We start from the raw sequence: 20,720 nt of genomic DNA, 5'->3' as shown, positions 1-20,720 counted from the left end.
GTGTGTGTGTGTGTGTGTGTGTGTGTGTGTGTGTGTGTGTGTGTGTGAGACATCAAGCCTTAATTTCCCTGTTTTATAACTTCCAGCCATTGATCTTGGTTCTGCCCAAGATGAATCCTTTCTGCACAGGACAGCCCTTCATATACTTGAGGAAGCTCTCATTTTCTACCTGAACCTTCTCTTCTCCAAGCTAAACATTCCCACTTCCATCAGCTGATATTCATATGACAGATTCCAGGTCCTTCATTATTCTGGTTGCCTTACTTTGGACTTTTTTCAGATTCACAATGTCCTTCTTAAACCATGGGGGCCAGAACTCAACACAATACTCTAGATGAGGATACAGTACAACCATCACCTCATTTTTTCCTGGAGACTATGCCTCTGTTAATGTAGTCCAAGATCCCATTCACTTTTTGGGCTGCCATATCAGTATTGACTCTTCCTTTTTTTTCACACCAGTATTTTATTTTTTTCCCCAATTACATATCCAGACAAATTTTACTATTTATTTTTACAAGATTTTGAGTTGTAAATTTTTCTCCCTCCTCCCCTCCCCCTCCTTCCTAAAATGGTAAGTAATTTTATATGTTATGCATACATACATACATAATACATATACTTAAATACATACATATATAATGTAAAATACTTTCATATTAGTCACAGTTGAGAAGGAAGAAACAGAACAAAAGGAAAAAAACACAAGAAAGACTAGAGTAAGTAAAAAAATATGCTTTCATCTGCATTCAGAGTCCATCAATTCTTTATTTGGGTATGTATAGCATTTTTCTTCATGAGTCCTTTATACTTGTCTTGGATCATTGTGCCGCTGAGAAGAGCTTAGTTATTCATACATGATCATCACACAATGTTGCTAATACTATGTTTTCCTGGTTCTGCTTATTTCATTTTGCATCAGTTTATACAAAATTTGCCCATGTTTTCTGAAATCTTCTTGTTCATCATTTCTTATTGTACAATAGTATTCCATTACATTCATATACCACAGCTTATTTAGACATTCGCCAATTGATGGACATCCCCTCAATTTGCAATATTTTGCCACCACAAAAAATATTTTTATACATGTATATATAATTTATAATATATTTACACATGTAGGTTCTATTGTTTTGTAGAGGGGAAGGCAAGGCAATTGGGGTTAAGTGGCTTGTCCAGGGTCACACAGCTAGGAAGCCTCAGGTGTCTGAGGTTGGATTTGAACTCAGGTCCTCCTGACTCCAGGGCCGGTGCTCTATTCACTGAGCCACATCGCTGTCCTCTAGGTCCTTTTCTATTTTTTATGATCTTGTTATGATACAGACCTAGGAGTGATATCACTGTAATAAAGTGCATGCATAGCTTTTTTTTTTATCAAATGCTTTATTAATATCTATTTATATTTTATTAATATAAATTTATTAATATATATTTATATCTAGTTTGCATCATTCATTTCCACAAGATTTAGAGTTACAAATTTTCTCCCCGTTTTTCCCCTACTAACCACCCCAAAATAGCGTTCCCACTGAATATCTCCTCCTCCAATCTTCTGTCTCCCATATCTTCTCCCATACCCCCTCTGACTTTCCAGGAGGGCACGGTGGATCTCTATGCCCCTCTGCCTGTATACCTTATTTCCCAGTTACATGTAAAATAAGATTCATAATAGTATGTGTGTGTGTATTAAAACATTTGTTTTTAAAACTTTGAATTCCAGATTCATTCCCTTCCTCCCTTGTCACCCACCCTTACAGGGAAGATAAGCAATTCAATATAGGTTGTACATGTGTAGCTATGAAAAACATTTCCATAGTGGGTATATTGTAAAAGACTGACTATATTTCCCTTTCTCCCATCCCACCTTCCACTTGTTCTATTCTCTACTTTGATCCTGTCCCTTTTCAAAAGTGGGTGCTTCCAACTTCCCTCCCCCCTAGCCTGCCCTCCCTTCCATCATCCCCTCTCTCATCCCCTTCCCCCCTACTCTCCTGTAGGGTGAGATACCCTATATAGTGTGCATGTCATTCCCTCCCTAAGCCAAATTCAATGAGAATAAGTTTGAGCTATTCCCTTTTGCCTTCCTGTTCTTCCCTTCCATTGTAACCATTTTCCCTTGCCCCTTCTATATGAGATAGTTTACCCCATTCTCTCTCTCCCCATCTCCTCTCATTATATTCCTCTCTCACCTCTTAATTTCACCTTTTAAGTATCATCCCTTCTTATAAAATTGGTCCTGTGCTCTCTATGTATACCTGTAAACATATATACACACATTCACATATGTATTCATGCGCCCATATTCCCTCCTATATAGACATATATATGTATATGGATATATATATATATATATATACACACATACATACCCATATACATATACATTTCTATTCCATTCAACTATTCTCATACTGAGAAAAGTTTCATAGGTTACAATAATCGTTTTTCCTCATAGGAATGTAAATATTTCAACTTTGATAAGTTCCTTATGATTTCTTTCCCTTGTTTACCTTTTCATCCTTCTCTTGCTTCTTGTATCTGAATGTGAAATTTTCTGTTCAGCTCTGTTTTTTTCATCAAGAATACATGAAAGTCCTCTATTCCACTGAATGACCATATTTTCCCCTGAAACATGATAGATACTCAGTTTTGCTGGGTAGGTGATTCTTGGTTTTAATCACAGCTCCTTGGCCCTCCAGAATATCATATTCCAAGCCCTTCAATCCCTCAGTGTAGAAGCTGCCAGATCCTGTGTTATCCTTGTGTTTCTATAATAATCAAATTGTTTCTTTCTGGCTGCTTGTAATATTCTCTCCTTGATCTGCGAATTCCAGAGCCTGGCTATGATATTCCTAGGAGTTTTCTTTTGGGGACCTTTATCTGTTATGTTATATATCATATATCATATATATATGTTATATATATCACAAGGTGATCTGTGGATTCTTTCAACTGCTATTTTGAAATAGAAGGTTCTAGAACATCAGGGCAATTTTCCTTGAGAATTTCTTGAAGGATGATTTCTAGGTTCTTTTTTTTGATCATGGCTTTCAGGTAGTCCAATAATTTTTAAATTATCTCTCCTGGATCTATTTTCCATGTCAGTGGTTTTCCCAATTAGATATTTCACATTGCCTTCTATTTTTTAATTTGTTTGGATCTGTTTAATAGTATCTTGATTTCTCATAAATTCACTATCTTCCATTTTCTCCAATCTAATTCTGAAGGAATGATTCTCTGCAGTGAGCTTTTGAGATTCTTTTTCCATCTGGCAAATTTGGCTTTTTAAGGCATTCTTCTCCTCATTGCCTTTTTGAACCTCTTTTGCCATTTGAGTTAGTCTATTTTTTTAAGGTGCTATTTTCTTCAGTCAGGTTGTTGACTCTCATTTCATAATTTTCTTGCATCGTTATCATTTCTCTTCCCAATTTTTCCTCCACTTCTCTTATTTGGTTTTCAAAATCCTTCTTAAGGTCTTCTATGGCCTGTAACAAGCTTGTATTTTTCTTGGAAGCTTTTGGTGTAGGAGTTCTGACTTTGCTGTCCTCCTCCTGTTCCATGTTTTTATCCTTTTTGTCCCCAAAACAGGAAGGCAAAGTTGGATTGCTCTGTTTGCTTTGCTTCCTTTGCCTGGTCATGTTGCCACTCAATTACTTGACTTTTGAGCTTTTTGCCCCAGTCAGACTCTGCTACCAGACAGGAGAGCTTTGTCTCAAAATTGCTAGGGTTTTCTCAGCTGCCAAAGGTATTAATTGGGTGCCCTCTCTGAAGCCTCCACATGCTTTGGCAAGCTGGTTGCACACCCCAGGACCTCAACCTTAGACTGCAATCCAGATCCAAGCAGGTCAAAGCAAGAGTGATTACACCTTAGACTGGTCCCTTGTTCCCCTTACAATCTGTAGGCCAGGCGCTGAAGCTGCCACATGTAGGTGGCTGCATGGCCACGGCGTCTCAGTGGCTTCTCCTTCCAGGGGATAAAGGCCAGGCCACACTCCCAAACTACTGGATCCCAAAGTCCACACTGCACTGACCTCTCACTTTGTCCTTATCATCTTTGGGTTGATAATTCTGGAAACTGCCACAGTTGCTGGTGATCTGAAGTCCCTCCAGCCAGCCGCTGGTTGTGGCTGCCCTGAGCCTAAAACCTCTGGCTCATGAGGGGCTAGGCTTAGCTCCCAGAGAGCTGTGCTGGCCTCCTTCTGCCAGCCTGCCGGGCTGTCCTCAGTGGGAGGTTAGCTTCTCTGTTTCATTTTGTGGGTTCTGCAGCTCCAAAGTTTGTTTAGAGTCATTTTTTTTTTGCATGAATTGGAGAAGGTGGGAACAGGATCCCCGTGGAAGTCCTGTTTCTGCTCTGCCATCTTGACTCTGCATGTATACATATTTTTATAGCATGTTGGGCATAGTTACAAATTGCTCTCCAGAATGGTTGGATCAGTTCACAACTTCACCAACCGTGCATTAGTGTTGCAATTTTCCAATATCCTCTCCAACATTTATCATTTTCCTTTTTTTTGATATTAGCCATTCTGACAGGTGTGAGGTAGTACTCAGAGTTGTTTTAATTGGCATTTCTCTAATCAAAAGTGATTTAGAGCACTTCTTCATATGCATATAGATATCTTTGATTTCTTTGTCTGAAAACTACCTATTCATATCCTTTGACCAATTTATCAATTGGGAAATGGCTTGTATTCTTATAAATTTGGCTCGGTTCTCTGTGTATTTGAGGAATGAGGCCTTTATTAGAGACACTTGTTGTAAAGACTGTTTCCCAGTTTTCTGCTTCCCTTGTAATCCTGGTTGCATTGGTTTTGTTTGTACAAAAGCTTTTTAATTTAATATAATCAAAATAATCTATTTTGTATTTCATAACTCTCTATCTCTTGTTTGATCATGAATTTTACCCTTCCCCATAGATCTGACAGGTAGACTGTTCTTTACTCTTCTCATTTGATTATGGTGTCATTTTCTGTGTCTGAATCATGTACCCATTTTGATCTTATCTTGGTATACATTGTGAGATGTTGGTCTATACTTAGTTTGTGTCATATTGTTTTCCAGTTTTCCTAGAAGTTTTTGTCAAATACTGAATTCTTATCCCAAAAGTTTATGTTTTGGGGTTTATCAAACACTAGGTTACTATGGTTATTGTCTACTGTGTCTTGTGTTCATAATCTACTCCACTGACTTACCACTCTATTTTGTAGCTAGTACCAAATAGTTTTGGTGATTACTGATTTATAATATGGTTTGAGATCTGGTCTTGCTATCTTTTGTACTTTTTTTCATTAATTACCATAATTCGTTTGACCTTTTGTTCTTCCAGATGAATTTTGTTGTGATTTTTTCTAGTTCTGTCAAATAACTTTTTGTTGGTTTGATTGGTGTAGCATTGAATAAGCAAATTAGTTTAGGGAGAATTGTCATTTTTATTATATTGGCTTGGCCTACCCAAGAACAACTGATATTTTCCCCAATTGTTTTGATCTGACTTTATTTTTGTGAAAAGTGTTTTGCAATTGTGTTCATATATTTCCTGGGCTTGTCTTGGCAGGTAGAGTCCCAAGAATTTTACATTGTTTACAATTATTTTAAATGGATTTTCTCTTTCTAATTCTTGCTGCTGGGCTTTGTTGTTCATATAAAAAATGCTGATGATTTATGTGGGTTTATCTTATATCCTGCAACTTTGCCAAATTTGTTAATTATTCAAGTAGCTTTTTTGCTGATCCTCTAGGGTACTCTAAATATACCATCATATCATCTGTGAAGAGTGATAGTTTTATTTCCTCACTGAATATTCTAATTTCTTCAATTTATTTTTCTTCTCTTATTGCTATAGCTAACATTTCTAGTACTATATTGAATAATACTGGTGATAATGGATATCCTTGCTTCACCCCTGATTTTATTGAGAAGACTTCTAGCTTATCCCCATTACAGATAATGCTTGCTTATGGTTTTAGATAGATACTGCTTATCATTTTAAAGAATGTTCCCTTTATTCCTATACTCTCTAGTGTTTTTAATGGGAACGGTGCTATATTTTGTGAAAAGCTTTTTTTCTTCAGTATTTTTTGTGTCTCCTTTATCAAGCCATTGACTCATTCTTCATGATTTTCTAGCATCATTCTCATTTCCCTTCCCAATTTTCCTCTACCTTTCTTACTTGATTTTCAAAATTCTTCTTGAGTTTTTCCATGGCCTGAGACCAATTTATATTTTCTTGGAGGCTTTGGATATAGGAGCTTTGCTTTGTTGTCTTCTTCTGAGTGTGTGTTTTGATCTTCCTTGTCACCATAGTGACTTTCTACAGTCAGAGTATTTTTCTATTGTTTTCTCAATTTCCAAGCCTATTTATTACTTGACTTTTAACTGTTTGTTAAAGCAGTTCCCTGTTTCTAGGGTGGAGGGAGCACTTCCCAAAGCTTCAGGAGTTTTGTGTAGTTGTTTTCAGAAACACTTCTAGGGACCTGTAAATTTTCAGTTCTTCCAAGGTGGTATGATCTAAGGAGAAGTGTTTCCTCCTCTTCTGGCCTGTGCTCTGGTGTGTGAGCAACCACAAAGCACTCTTTTCTGCCCTTGAACTATGAGGGGGTTGCCCCTCTGCTTTGGCTGCAACTTCTCCTATGCTTAGTGCACTTCCTGCCACCCATGATTGCAACCTGGATCCAAGGATGGGCAAACTAACAGAGTATGCCTCAGCACTATCAAAGAGATCTCTGTGATCTTCTTCTGATCAGTTGTTTGATCCCCTTTCTGTCTGTGGGCTGAAAGATCTGGAAGCAGTCACTGACACTGCTTATTCAGTTGCTCCAAGGCCTCTTCCTGGGTTGCTGGAGTTGGGGCTGTGCTGGAATGTGCTTCATTCTCAGGTGTGACAGATCCTTCCTGCTGACTTTCCAAGTTGCCTTTGGTTTCTATGGACAAAGGTCTGGAAACTACCAGTCATCACCAATTCAATTGAATTACAAGTATCATATACCCATGTATGGATGTTAACAGTTTAGCTCTATCGAAACACTTATATTTTCTTTTCCCTTTTTACCTGTTTGTTCTTCCCTTGGGTCTTGATATTGGAGATCAAATTTTTGGTTTAATTCTGGTCTTTTCCTTATGAGAGCTTGAAATCCTTCTATTTTATTGAATGACCATTTTTGCCTTGATATATTATTCTTGATTTTGCTGGGTAGGTGGTTCCTTCTTGTAGTCTTAGTTCCTTTGCCTTCTATAATATCATGTTCCATGATCTTTTAATGTTGCAGCTGCCAAGTCCTGTGTAATCCTGATTGTGGCTCCAATATATTTGAATTGTTTCTTGCTGGCCACTTATAATATTATTTCCTTGACCTGATGATTCTGAAAATTTATTATAATGTTCCTTGGAGTTTTTATTTTCATTCTTTTGAATTTTGGATTGATTCTTGATGCCTCATAGAGTCATCAGCTTCCATTTTCCCAATTCTAACTTTCAATGAGTTGTTTTCCTCAGTTAGCTTTTGTACTTTTTTTCCCATTTGGCTAATTGTGCTCTTTAAGGAATTGTTTTCTTCAGTGGATTTTTTAATATACTTTTCCATTTGGTCAATTCTACTTTTTAAGTGGTTGTTTCCTTTTCCCAAGAAGTTGACTCCTTTTTTCATATTTCTCTTGCATCACTATCATTTCTTTTCCCCATTTTTCTTCAACCCCTCTCATATGATTTTAAAACTCCTCTTTGAACTCTTCTATGAGTTCTTTCTGGGTTTGAGATCATTTCCCTTTCTTCTTTGGGGTTTTGCCCATAGGTGTTTTGACATTGTTATCCCTTTCTAAGTTTGTGTGTTGATTTTCTCTGTCACCATAATAACCTCATGTGGTCAGATTCTTTTATTTTTGTTGTTTTTTTTACTCATCTTTTTTGGTCTTTTGCCTTTCTTTTAAATTTGAGCTATGCTGGTGTAGAAGGGGCACTATCCCAGACTTCTTGTGGCAGTAGCTGCAGGGCCTGGCTGTTTATCTGGTACTACAGTGACATTACCCTGGGAGGGTAATGAGGGACCCTCAAGTCTGATACTGCACTGAGGGAGTGGGGTGGGGGAGTGGCTGGTACTGCTGGGGCCTTAGTTGTCTGGTAGCTTACCTGGTGCTGTGCTGGTGTCCTAGTGTTAGAGTCTAGTATGTGATGAGGCCAGTGAGGAGCTTCTGCATTTTCCCTGGGGTTATACACATGGCAGTCTGAAAGCAGGAGGCTGCCTATTCACCCAGGCCTAGGCTAAAGCACATGGCAGGGGCCTGGTGCTGGTACTTCCTGTTTGCTTAGGCTCCCATAGGGATGGCATTTTTCCTGTTTGCCTGGAGCTAATCTGAAACATGTAGAGTCTGACCACTGAAGGTTGCCTGTTTTCCCAGGGCTATGCTGAAGTATGTGGCAGAGGGCCGGTGCTGGCAGCTGCCTGTTTGCTTAGGCACCTATAGGGTTGGTGGCTACATGTTTGCTTGGGGCCACACTGAAGCATGTGGAATCCATGGAGTCTGGTTGCTGGAGATTTCTTCTTTGCCCGAGGCTATGCCAAGGCATGTGGGGGTCCTGGTGTTGGTGTTTGCCTGTTCCACAGCACAGGGGCTCAGGATCCAGTGCTAGTTTGCTGAGGTGGGAGTTACCCAGTATTTACACTTACTGAGCTGGCAGTCCTATAAAACTCCAAGATTGTTCTGAGATAGGTTATTGGACAAGTAGGTCTCCCATGCCTTGTACTTGTGAAATTGACTTTTTGTAATATGTAAGATTTTACATATTTTTCTGATTAAAGCTCTATCCTTTCACGATTTTCTTTTTGTATGTCTGACTCTTGCATTAAGTGTGTGTGTTAGCTGTCCTTCCCATCTTTGTGTCTTCTGCAAGTTTGATAAGGTTGCCATCTTTGCTTTCATACAAATAACTGATAAAAATGTTTAACAGCAAATGATCAAGCACAAATCCCTGGAATATTCCACTAGAGAACTCTTGTCACATTGACAGTGAACCACTGTCAATTTCTCTGTGAGTTCAGACTTCCAACCATTTATAAATCCATCTAACTGCATTATCATCTGGCCACATCTCTTCATCTTCTCTACAAAATAGTATGAGATAGTAGCCAAGCTAGTTTGTTATAACATAACTTACATGAGGGTCTTCAAGAATTACTTTGATCAAAAAGTCATGCTTCTGTAAATAACCTTGTGATTAAGCTATTGAACTAACATAGATGGGTCCTCAGCCAATAGGCAAAATATATGCCACACAACTCATAATAGATGCCTTTCTAGCTTAGTTGGATATGCCAGCAATTGTGTAGTTCACTGTATCATTTCTGTTTACTTTCTAATCTTCATTCTCCTGTTATCCATTGTCTTCTCCATTGACTAGACCATGCTCAGATTTTTCCCCTTAAAAAACAAAAACAAAAAAAAAAACACTTCCTTTGACTTTCCAGCCCCTCAGGTTATTCTCTCATTTCTCTTCTTCCTACCACAGCCAAATTCCAGGGGAAAAATGTCTATGCTCATTGCTTCTACTTCCCACATCCCACTCACTCTTCAACCTTTTGTAATCTGGCTTCTATTCCCACCACTTTACTGAAACCAGTCTCCCTAAAGGTGTCAATGATCTCTTAATTGCTATACCTAATGGCCTCTTCTTGGTCTCTACTCTTTTTGACCTCTCTTTAGTCTTTGAAGCTATCAATCACATTTTTCTTCTGGAAACTCTTTTTGTTGTTGTTGTTGTTTTAAATACATTTTTCGTTGCCACTGACTGATCTTTTTGTATTTTTTTTCTTGTTTTTGTTAATAACTATAAATTGTGAGCTTAAGAAAGTTTGTCTTTGTCTTGAAAAAACAAGGTTTGATAGGATACTTGCTAACCTGCTCTCCTTTTTGTTTTTTGGTTTTTGGAGGGGAAAGGCAGGGCAGTTGGGGTTAAGTGACTTGCCCAAGGTCACATGGCTAGTACCTGCTTTCTTTTTTAAAAGAGTGATGGTCATCCTAAGGCAGTTCATATTTCTATGGGGATGCTGTAGCTCTAACTCAGGTGGGATTAAAAAGGAGGCAACAAACAGGGCTATGAGAAAAAATACTTGTGGAACCTGTGTTGAAAAGAACACTGCAAATTTCTAGACAACAGTAAACTCTGTGAGGAAAACTCTGACGGTCTTACAGGCCAAAAAGGAAATGAGGTTATGAAAATGCCTCCCAAGAGTTCGGATAAAATATTGAATCCCAAGAGGAACTGGAAAGTGGATATGTAAAAAGAGGGTTGAGGACTGGGGCACGCTTAGAATGGTCCCGAGTTCAAATGCACTAACATGACAGGGATAGCACTTCACAGGGCATGCACGGTGGGGGATCTCCTCTTCACTGGTAGGTGCTAGTAGATGGGTAACTCAGTCATTTTCTGATATAGATGCCTAGTTCCAAAGCCAAAACATGAGAGATGAACAGCACTGCAATGAACATTGAGAAATTTTGCATAGAAAATGCCCTCTTTCTTCATGGCTCCACTTTTCCTCATACTTAAAGAAATGGAACGTTTAAGGTGCGGGAAGTGGAATTCCTTGGGGGGCAGGGGAATGTTCTCAGGCCGGCGGTACCAGTCTGATACACAGTCCACACTTTTCTGCAAAGCCTCCCCTTCTTTTTTCTCCTTCTGCAGCTTCTTCTTCAGACTGAGAGCTATGGTCCCTGCCGGTGTGCATGTCCACATCAAACCTTCTTCTTGAAGGGAAAGGCTGTCACAGTGAGAACGGCCCCTGGAGCTGCTCTAGCCTAACCCATGCTGGCCATCCAGGAGGATCTTCTCTATGGCTCTGCTGTGAATGGAGGACAAGGAGGGCATGTCCTCCAGACCCCCATTTTTTCCCATTTCCATTCCCATCCTTGCCTCTGTCGTTCATCTGGAGCTCCACCCGGGAACTGTTGAGGCAATCAGGTGGGGCCTGCTGGCCCTCCTAGTTGTTGCTGCTGATGCTGGGCAACAGAGGGCTGCTCCTGTACCAGAGGAGACGCCATGGTCTGGGGGATCCAGCCGCGGTGGAGGAAGCTCTGGGGGCTGTAACGGCAGCTCCAGCTCCAGTCCCAGCTCTTTGGCTTTTCACACCACTGCTATCACTCCGTTCTCCTATGTTTCAGGCCACCCAGTTTCCTTTACTGAATCATTATCCTTGTCCATTCCTGTAATTGTCAGTGTGTCCCAAAGATCTGCTATCTTCTCTGCTCTCTGTATCTGTCTTGGTGTAAAAGAGAATTCTAAGAACTCTCTCTCTCTCTCTCTCTCTCTCTCTCTCTCTCTCTCTCTCTCTCGCTCTCGCTCTCTCTCTCTCGGCCGCTAGGTGGCGCTGCAGGGAATAGAGCACCGACCCTGGAGTCAGGAGAAGCTGAATTCAAATCCAGCCTCAGACACTTGACACACTTACTAGCCATGTGACCTTGGGCAAGTCACTTAACCCCAATTGCCCTGCCTCACCCCTCCAAAAAGAAAAAACCAAGAAAAAAAAACAAAAAGAAAAAACTATATATCTAGTGCTAGTCTGTCCTAAGCTCCAGTCATTGAATGCCCAGTGTCTCCACCTGTCTGTCCCATGGGCAACTAAAACTCAACATGTCCCAAATAGAATTCATTTATTGCTCCATGAAACCCATCCATTCCCCTACTTTCTTTCTTTCTTTCTATTGAGAGCATCACCAGGCTTCTAGTCAAACAGGCTTACAATTTTGGAGGCATCCTCAATTCTTCCCTCTCTCTCACTCCCCATGTCTAATCAGTTGCAATTCTTTCTTTCTTTTTCTTTCTTTCTTTCTTTCTTTCTTTCTTTCTTTCTTTCTTTCTTTCTTTCTTTCTTTCTTTCTTTCTTTCTTCCTCCCTCTCTCCCTCCCTCCCTCCTTTCCTTCCTTCCTTCCTTCCTTCCTTCCTTCCTTCCTTCCTTCCTTCCTTCCATCCTTCCTTTCTTTTCTGCCTTCCTTCCTTCTAGAGGAAAGTGTTTATTACACTTCCCTAGGAAGCACTGGGTGTGGTGATCACTAGGAACACCCACCTACAATGCTTTCTTAATTATACATCTGTTCCTCTATTTATATGTAATGTTAATGGAATCCAAAGATCTTCCATGCCCCTTTGTATTGGCAAGTAAGCAGGTACTTAGCACCTTGTTTCAAGTTAACACCTTGTTTAAGCTATTTAATTAACAGAGAAGTAGTTAACACCTTTGGAGGAAGTTGCTGATGTAACAGGAAGGGGCAGAACAGAGCTATACAATATATAAGGAAGAACACAAGCTGGACAGACAGAATTACCTGGGGTAAGCATTGTGGAGGCAGGGCAGCTGCTGCTGGAGTGAAGACTGAACTGAGAATTAAGAAGAACTGAGAAGAGGAATGAGAATTGAGAACTGAAATGAAGTGATTCTGATTGTGAGAACAGAGCTTATGGTGTTGAAGACTTCCAAGGGCCAGCTGGAGCTGCAGAAGGCTGAGGAAGCATGATTGTGGTGCCCGTAATTTGTACAAACGTTGTTGTGACTTTGTTGATATGTATGAATGTTCTTGTGGCTTTGTTAAGCCTTGTCTTCCCAGGAACAGAGACTGTGAAGGATTTGAGATAGACTGGACACTGTGAGACCCAATGTGGAGCAGGAACTGCACGGAGAACTGGACAAAGACCTGGGAGCTGTGAAGAGTGTTGAGCTCAGGTGGCAGTTGGTTAGATTTGGGCGGGAGTTGGGACCATGGAAGAGGAACCATGGGAGCTGAAAGCCTGCTCTGAATCAAGATGAAAAGACCTCTCCGTGGGTTCTGAGTAGTGACTGATGAAATAGGATACTGAGTAGTGCCTGATGAAATCGTAATTTACTTGTGATCTAGGGGTGGGTGGCTTTTTATTTTCCACTAACCCTTAAGAGGGCACTGAGTAGTGACTGTTGAAGTTTTAACTTTATTGCACCCAATGGGTGGAGAACTTTGACTTTTGTACTTTGTGATCCTTAAGGAGGCAAGCCTGACATGGTGAATACCGTATTTTGATTTTCTGTGATAAGTTGTAACATTGTAAATGCTGTACCTTGATTTTTTGTGAATGTTTTGCTCTGATTTGTTATTGAATAAATAAAGAATTCTTATACTATGTAATCAGAACCTTGAAAGCTGTTCACAGCAGCAGTCCTCTGGAAAGTTGCTTGTGTTTGGCTTTACACCACCCCAGCTTAGTAACTCACCTCTTCTCAAATTGACTATTGCCACAATCTTCTAATTGATCTTGGGTCTCTCCCCTCTCCAATCCATCTTCCACAAAGCTGCCAAGGTGCACATCTAAATATATAATTCCTCTGCTCAAGAATCTTCAGGGGCTCCTACTTGCCTCTAGATTAAAACAGAAACTCTTCTCCTTGGCATTTAAAACCCTTCACAACATGGCTCCAGCCTACCCTTTAAGGCTTATTTCTGGTTATTCCCCTTCTCACAATATGTGTTGTAGCTAAACTGCCAAATTGTTGTCCTTGCTATGTGATAGTCCATCTCCTGACTCATGACATTTGTCTATACTTTACTAGAGTCTTGGATTCAATCAGTTACTATATGGTAATACAAAAACAAAAAATTAACAGTCCTTACTCTAAAAAAGGGCACAGAGTAGAGGTTTCAGAAATGTTTGTTGAACTTTGAATTGAAAGCCAAAGGCCCTGTTCACAGGTAAGTTTTAACCTAATGGAGGAAAGAGAACATAGGCCCAGGAAAAGGTGAGTGTAGTATAGAAATGTGAATAAGCAAATAAATGAGGCAAGAGAAGGCTGTTACAATGGAGGGGGAGAACAGGAAGGTGAAAGGAAAAGAGTCAACCTTACTCTCATTGAAGTTGGCTTAAGGAGGGAATTACATACACCCTGAATTGGGTATTTTACCCTACAGGAAAGTAGGGGGAAAGGGGATAAGAAAGGGGATGATAGAAGGGAAGGCAGATTGGGGGAGGGGACAGTCAGAAGCAAACACTTTGGAAAAGGCACAGGGTCAAAGGAGAAAATAAAATAAGTAGGGAGGGATAGGATGGAAGGAAAAATAGTCTTTTACAATATAACTACTATGGAAGTGTTTTGTGTAACTATACATGTACAACCTATTGAATTGTTTATGTTCCCAGTGGGGGTAGGTGAGGAGGGAAGAAGGGAAAGAATCTGGAACTCAAAGTTTTAAAAACAAATGTCAAAAATTGTTTTTTTTTACATGTAACCTGGAAATAAGATATACAAGCACTGGGGTATAGAAATCCATCTTGCCCTACTAGAAAGTTAGAGGGGGGATTGGGGAGGATATAAGAGAGATCAGATTGGGGGAAGGAGTATTCAGTATGCTTGCTATCTTGAGGTGGGGGTAGGGGAGAGACTGGGAGAAAATTCTTCTTCCAGAAAAGATCTGAGAAGGTTTCAGAGGAAAGGTGCCATTTGAATAAGGCCTTGAAAAGTGATGCATATAAATTAGAGAGATCCTGGTGGGTGTTTAGGAGAAGGGCTTAGAGAAAGAAGACAGTGTGAGCACAGTCAGAGAGGTGGGGATATAAGGTAGGATGGTTTTCCTGGGGTATGGGGGTAAATGAAGGGGAACAGTGGGAAACTTCACTGGAAAGGTCAGTTTGGGTTAGACCCTGGAAGGCCTTGAATGCCACTCTGTACAAGACTTTATCCTACTAGGCCTTGGGAAATCATTGAAACTTTTCGAAGAAGAGAGTGACTTGAGAACATAAGATTTGGTGGGAAAAGACATCAGAGATGATCTATTACAAACCCTTCATTTTCCACAGGAGGCAACTGAGTCCCAACTAATCCTAACTCTAAAATGACCTGCCCAATGTCAGTCACAAATGGAGTATTTAGTGAAGTTGGGATTTGAACTCAGGTTTTCTGTCTTGTGATCAAGGCCATTCATTAGGAAAGTTTTTTACTCAAGTGGGGAGAGACAGGAGGTAGGGTGATGAACTAGGGGATCAATATGGTAGACCAAATGAGAGACAGTGAGGGTCCAATCTAAGTCATAAGAGAAATCATACATGTGAAGTTGAAGGTTTTATCAACTTATAGGATATTGGAGGTGAGAGAAAAAGAGGAGTCAAAGAAAACAGGTTTCACATCCTGTTGTCTAGAAAGTTCACAGGGGGCAATTCTCACGATTAGGGATGTGAATCAGAGGAATACTCTGGGGCAGAGAGAGGAACATGAGTTCAGTTTGGGACATGCTATTGGGACATGTAAGGAGAGGCATTCCACATGCAGTTGCTAATTCAGGTTTGGAGCTTCAGCCATAGATGCAAATTTGGCAATCATCAACATAGAGGTGATGTTTGAAAAACAGAATATAGATGGGATCTCTAAGAGACAGAGTATATAGAAAAAAGAAAACAACACCCTGGGAAAAACTAACATATAGGAAGTAAGAAATGGAAGATGATTCAGGAAAACAGAAAAGTGGCTGTTACAGTTAGACAAATGAAACGGAATCAATTAAACCTACAAGTGATCATAGAGAGTATTTAGTTCAATGACCCTATTTAAGAGATAGGAATACATCATAGAGGAAGGAACACTGGATTTGGAAGGAGAGAACTTGGGTTCAAATCCCACTTTCACTGATTGCTTCCTACGTGACTTTGGGCAAACCACTTAAATACTCTGGTCCTCAGTTTCCTCATCTGTGTAGCACTCCCTTTGGGCTGTGTTATACTCCCAACTTGCACTCAAACCCTGGGTTGGGTCTCCAGAAGGTGGTTTCTACCTGGGCTTCTAGAGGAACCATGTGGGTAGCTACTTCTTTTTTTTTTTTTTACTTTTTGAAGGGGGGAAGGCAGGGCAAATGGGGTTAAGTGACTCGCCCAAGGTCACACAGCTAATAAGTGGTAAGTGTCTGAGGCCGGATTTGAACTTAGGTCCTCCCTGACTTCAGGGCTGGTACTCTAATTCACTGTGCCACTTAGCTGCCCCCTTGGGTAACTACTTATAATTCAGATTTTTGAGGTAACCCTGTAGGTGGCTACTACTACTACTACTGTAGCTCACAAGCCCCCACCATTGTGCTTTCCATTAACAATCAGCCAGTAGATAAATTACCTTTTAGCAAAGACATTTTCTAACATAGTCAAATCAAGAAGAATTTATTAAGAACACCTGGTACAAAACATCCCTTCAAAATACTGGGTGGGAAGGAACTTTCCTAAAAATATAGTTCATAGAAAGAGTGGGCCCAAACATAGAGTACAATAGTAGCAAATCATAATTATAGGATATCCATGTAGCAAAGGTTGTTACTAGAGCAAATAGAAACTATATCTCTCTTCAGAGTCCTCATACAGTTTCTTTTAAATGTAACATTTCTGGTGAATAAGCTGCTCTGTTGGGATTCACGTGTTTGCTCTTTTGTTGATTCCATAGCCAGCTTTTTCTAACTACTAGGGTCATATTCGCTGAAGCGAATTCCTCCTTTGAGAGACTATCTCTCTACCTCTATCTATATTTGTCTTCAGGTGTTTGTCTCTGTTGAATGAATTGTCTCCTATTGGTCTATTAGCTCCTATGACACAGTCCATGGCTGGGAGGGGTGGGAAGGAAAGTCCATGTTTCTCTCATCAACCCCTTCAGGGATCTTTCCTGCAATATTTTGGCTCTTTGGCCCAAATCTTTGACTGCTCATTTGTTTACTGTCTTTATATATGGGCCCAAGGGGCATGACTAATTCTGCCATTCCTAAAATGTTTCCTGTGTGCTGTCAGTTTCCTTCATCCAGTGGCTAAGGCCCTATAATCCTCTCAAATTGATTAAGGACTTATTCACACATTGCTGTGGGATTTAAAAAAAAAACTTCTTAATACCTCCTTAATACCTTGTGATTACATGCTGAGCCCTGTGACTATATTAATTGAAGTGGATAGAGAGATGGCCTCCTTCATGGTGATTATACTCTGAGCCTTCTTCGATTATATGAACTGAGATGGGAGGGGAATTCCTTCCCTTACACCTGCTGAGTGAAAGGGTTGGACATGATAACCTCTCAAGTTTCTTCCAGATTTCTGAGCCTATGTCTTAAGACCCAGAAATGGATAGGGTCTTGCTGAAAATCACCTCCATAGAAAGTGGCAGAGGGCCAAGATCTTTGAACTCTAAGTCAGTAGTCTTTGCCATTGAACTGCTAAGAGACAAGGCAGGAAAGTGTAGTGTGACATAAGCCAAGAAGGGAGAGAATTCTGATAAGGAGGAGGCTGATTGACAATGCCAAATATAGCAGAGCAGGAAGGACATAGGGAAACTGAGAAAAGGCTGCAAGATTGGAGGATACAGTTGTCTCTGAGAATAGTTATACTATACTTGGATGTTGTTCTCTTCAGTCATTTTTCAGTCATGTCTGACTCTTTGTGACCCCATTTGCGGGGTTTTTTTTGGCAAAGATACTGGAGTGGTTTGCCATTTCCTTCTCTAGCTCACTTTATAGATGAGGAAACTGAGGCAGAAATGACTTAGTCGGGCAAGTAGTAAGTGTCTGTGAGATCAGATCTGAACTCAAGTCTTCCTGACTCTAGGCCCAGCTATCTATCCACTGTGCCACCTATATTTAGAAGGGGAGAACCAAATTGCAAGGGGTTGAGTAATGAGTTGATACCAAGGAAGGAGGAGAAATAAACATACACCATTCCTTTTTAAAGTTTTACAATCAAGGAAAGGGAAGAAAAGGAAGAGATGATTTGAGAAATAGCAGAGACATGGAACTTTTTAGCCTTTTGGGATTTTTGTTTGTTTTTTAAGGATAGAGGAGACCTCAACATATTTATTATATTGCTATGGCCTAACCACAAAGAGTTAATATTTCTCATATTGCATAGGTCTGTTTTTATTTTGCAAAGAGTGTTCCAGTTGTATTCATATGATTCTTGTATGGCTCTTGGTAGCTGGACTCAGAATAATTTGTACATTTTGCATGGAATTTCCTTTGGTAACTCTTTTTCCTTGGTTTGGGTAGTAATATACAAAAAGTCTGCTGATTTGGGGGGATTCATTTTCTATCCTGATACTTTACTAAAATTATATATTTTTTCAATTTATCCTTTAGTTGATTCTCCAGTGTTTTCTAAGTAAATCATTATTCTCTTCAAAAAGTTATAATTTTGTTTCCCCTTGGCTTATGCATAGTCTATTTTAAATTATTTTTATTTAGTTTGTTATATATTGCCTAATTACATGGATTTTTTTTTTTTTTGCTTTTTTGGAGGGTAATTGGGGTTAAGTGACTTGCCCAAAGTCACGCAGCTAGTAAGTATGTCAAGTGTCTGAGGCCGGATTTGAACTCAGGTCCTCTTGTTTTATTCACTTTGGGCCAGTGCTTTATTCACTTTGCCACCTAGCTGCCCCAACATGTAATTTTCTAAACAATCATTTTTAAAATATTTGAGCTCCAAATTCTTTTATTTTAAAAAATGTATTTATTTATTTTTAGTTCTCAACATTCATTTCCACAAGATTTTGAGTTACAATTTTTTCTTCCCGTCTTTCCCTTACTCTCCACCTCAAAATAGCAATCCCACTGAATACCCCTTCCCACAATCCGTTCTCCTTTATATACTTTCCCATTACCCCCCTAACTTTCTATTAGGGCAAGACAAACCTCTATACCCCAGTGCCTGTATGTCTTATTTCCCAGTTGCATGTAAAAAAACAAATTTTTGAGTTCCAAATTCTTTCCCTCTCTGCCTCCCCTCCCCTTCCTTTGAGAAAGCAAGCAATTTGATTTCAGTCATACATGTGAAGTCAATATGCATATTCTTGTAATTTATTTTCCTTGTCTTATTGCTATAGCTAGCATTTCTATTGTATATAGTAAAAAACAGTGGTGGAGCAGCTGGGTGGTGCAGTGAATAGAGCACTGGCCCTGACATCAGGAGGACCTGTGTTCAAATTTGACTTCAGACACTTGACACTTAACTAGCTGTGTGACCTTTGGAAAGTCACTTAACCCCAATTGCCTTACCTTCCCCCCTCCAAAAAAAAAGAGTAGTGATAATGGACACTCCTGCTTTATATTTTGATCTTACTGGAAAGGCCAAGATTTTAATTATTATTTACCATATTAAGGAAAAGTTCTCTTTTTAGACTTTTAACAGAAAGAAGTATTATAGTTTGTTAAAATATTTTCTGTATTTAATAATGTTATGATGTGGTTTTTAATATATTATATCTGTAATATTGAGGTAAGTGCATTTCTGGTATTAATTGAAGCTAGTCATAGTGGGTAAATTTCTTAATGAATTGCTATTGTCTCTCTATCAACATTTTATTTAATTTTTTCAAGTAATATTCATTAGGGAAATTGATGTACTGTTTTCTTTCTCTGTTTAATTTTTCACTAGTTTATGTATCAAGACCATATTTGCCTCATAGAAGGAGTTTGGCAGTATCCCTTCTTTTCCTAGTTCTGCAGACAGTTACATAAAATTTGAATTAATCATTCTTTGAATATTTGCTAAAATACAATTGCAAATTTTTCTTGTCTTGAGGTTCTTTTTTTCCTTTATGACTTTTAAATTGCCACTCACCCTTCATTGGGTTATTAAAATTCTACATTTCTTATGCTGGTAACGTAAGTATCTCATATACTTGTTAATATTTGATTTAGTTTTATTGGAATAATTGGGTTAAATAGCGTCTAATGATTTCCTTCATTTAGACTTCATTTGTGGTGAATTTTCTTTTTTTTCTTTTTCTTTTATATTGACAATTTGATTTTTCTTTCTATTAGATTATCTAATGGTTTACTTATTTTACTAGTCTTTAAAAAAAACTTCTAGTTTATTTATCAATTCATAGGTTTCCCCATTTTTATTTTTAGAATTTTCATTTTTTTTGTGTGTTTGGCTAGAATTTTAAAAATTTGTTTTTTAAATTGGTTTAGTTGCATACCCAATTAATTTATTTTTCTTTCTCTTTTTTGTTGAGGATAATGACAATTATTCCAAATAGTGATACAAAATTTATCCTAAGGTCTAATTTGGCTGCATCACAAAAGCTTTGGTATTTTTCTCATTGTTCTAATTTTCTTTAATGAAACCCATTATCATTTTCTTTAATGAAATTACTATTTCTATGATTTGTGCTTTGACTCATCAATTCTTTATGATTAAATCCTTTAGCCTTCATTTAAGCTTTAATCCTTCAGAGATACTTTATTGAATACAATTTTTATTGCAGTATGATCAATGTGTTTACTGTGTTGAACATTTCTTTTGTTCTCTATTTATGAGATTTTTTTTGCTTTAGCACATGGTTAATTAATTTTTAAAGGTGCCATGGAGAGTTAAGAAATATGTATAGTATTTTCACTTCCCATTCAGTAATTTCCAGACATCTATTATATCTAATTTTTCTGAAATTCTATTCAGATTCTTAGCTTGTTTCTAGTTTTATCTGTTAGATTTGTCTAGTTCTGAGAGGATTATAATGAGGCCTCCAATTATTATAGTTTTACTCTCTACTTCTTGTAATTTGCTTTTTTAAGTATTTAGATGCTTTAGATACTTAGATGTATGCCCTTTGGCATACACATGTATTTACATATGTGTATATATAGATATCTATATAGATGTATTATACACAGACACACACATATGTGTATGTGGAGAGAGAGAGAGAGAGAGAGAGAGAGAGAGAGAGAGAGAGAGAGAGAGAGAGAGAGAGAGA

General features: G+C 38.9%; 1 pseudogene; it reads right to left on the bottom strand.

The window, feature by feature from the left end:
* Positions 1 to 10,380: 10,380 nt before the first annotated feature.
* The window catches only part of LOC138170963 (BCL2/adenovirus E1B 19 kDa protein-interacting protein 3-like pseudogene), a 21,591-nt pseudogene continuing 11,251 nt past the window's right edge, over positions 10,381 to 20,720 (bottom strand).

This window comes from Petaurus breviceps, unplaced genomic scaffold (assembly GCF_028583685.1).
Source record: "Petaurus breviceps papuanus isolate PSGF00001 unplaced genomic scaffold, PetGlider_PUasm1.0 400, whole genome shotgun sequence".
Taxonomy (NCBI): domain Eukaryota; kingdom Metazoa; phylum Chordata; class Mammalia; order Diprotodontia; family Petauridae; genus Petaurus; species Petaurus breviceps.
The sequence above is the reverse complement of the archived record's forward strand: the minus strand, read 5'-3'. Positions and strand labels throughout refer to the sequence as shown.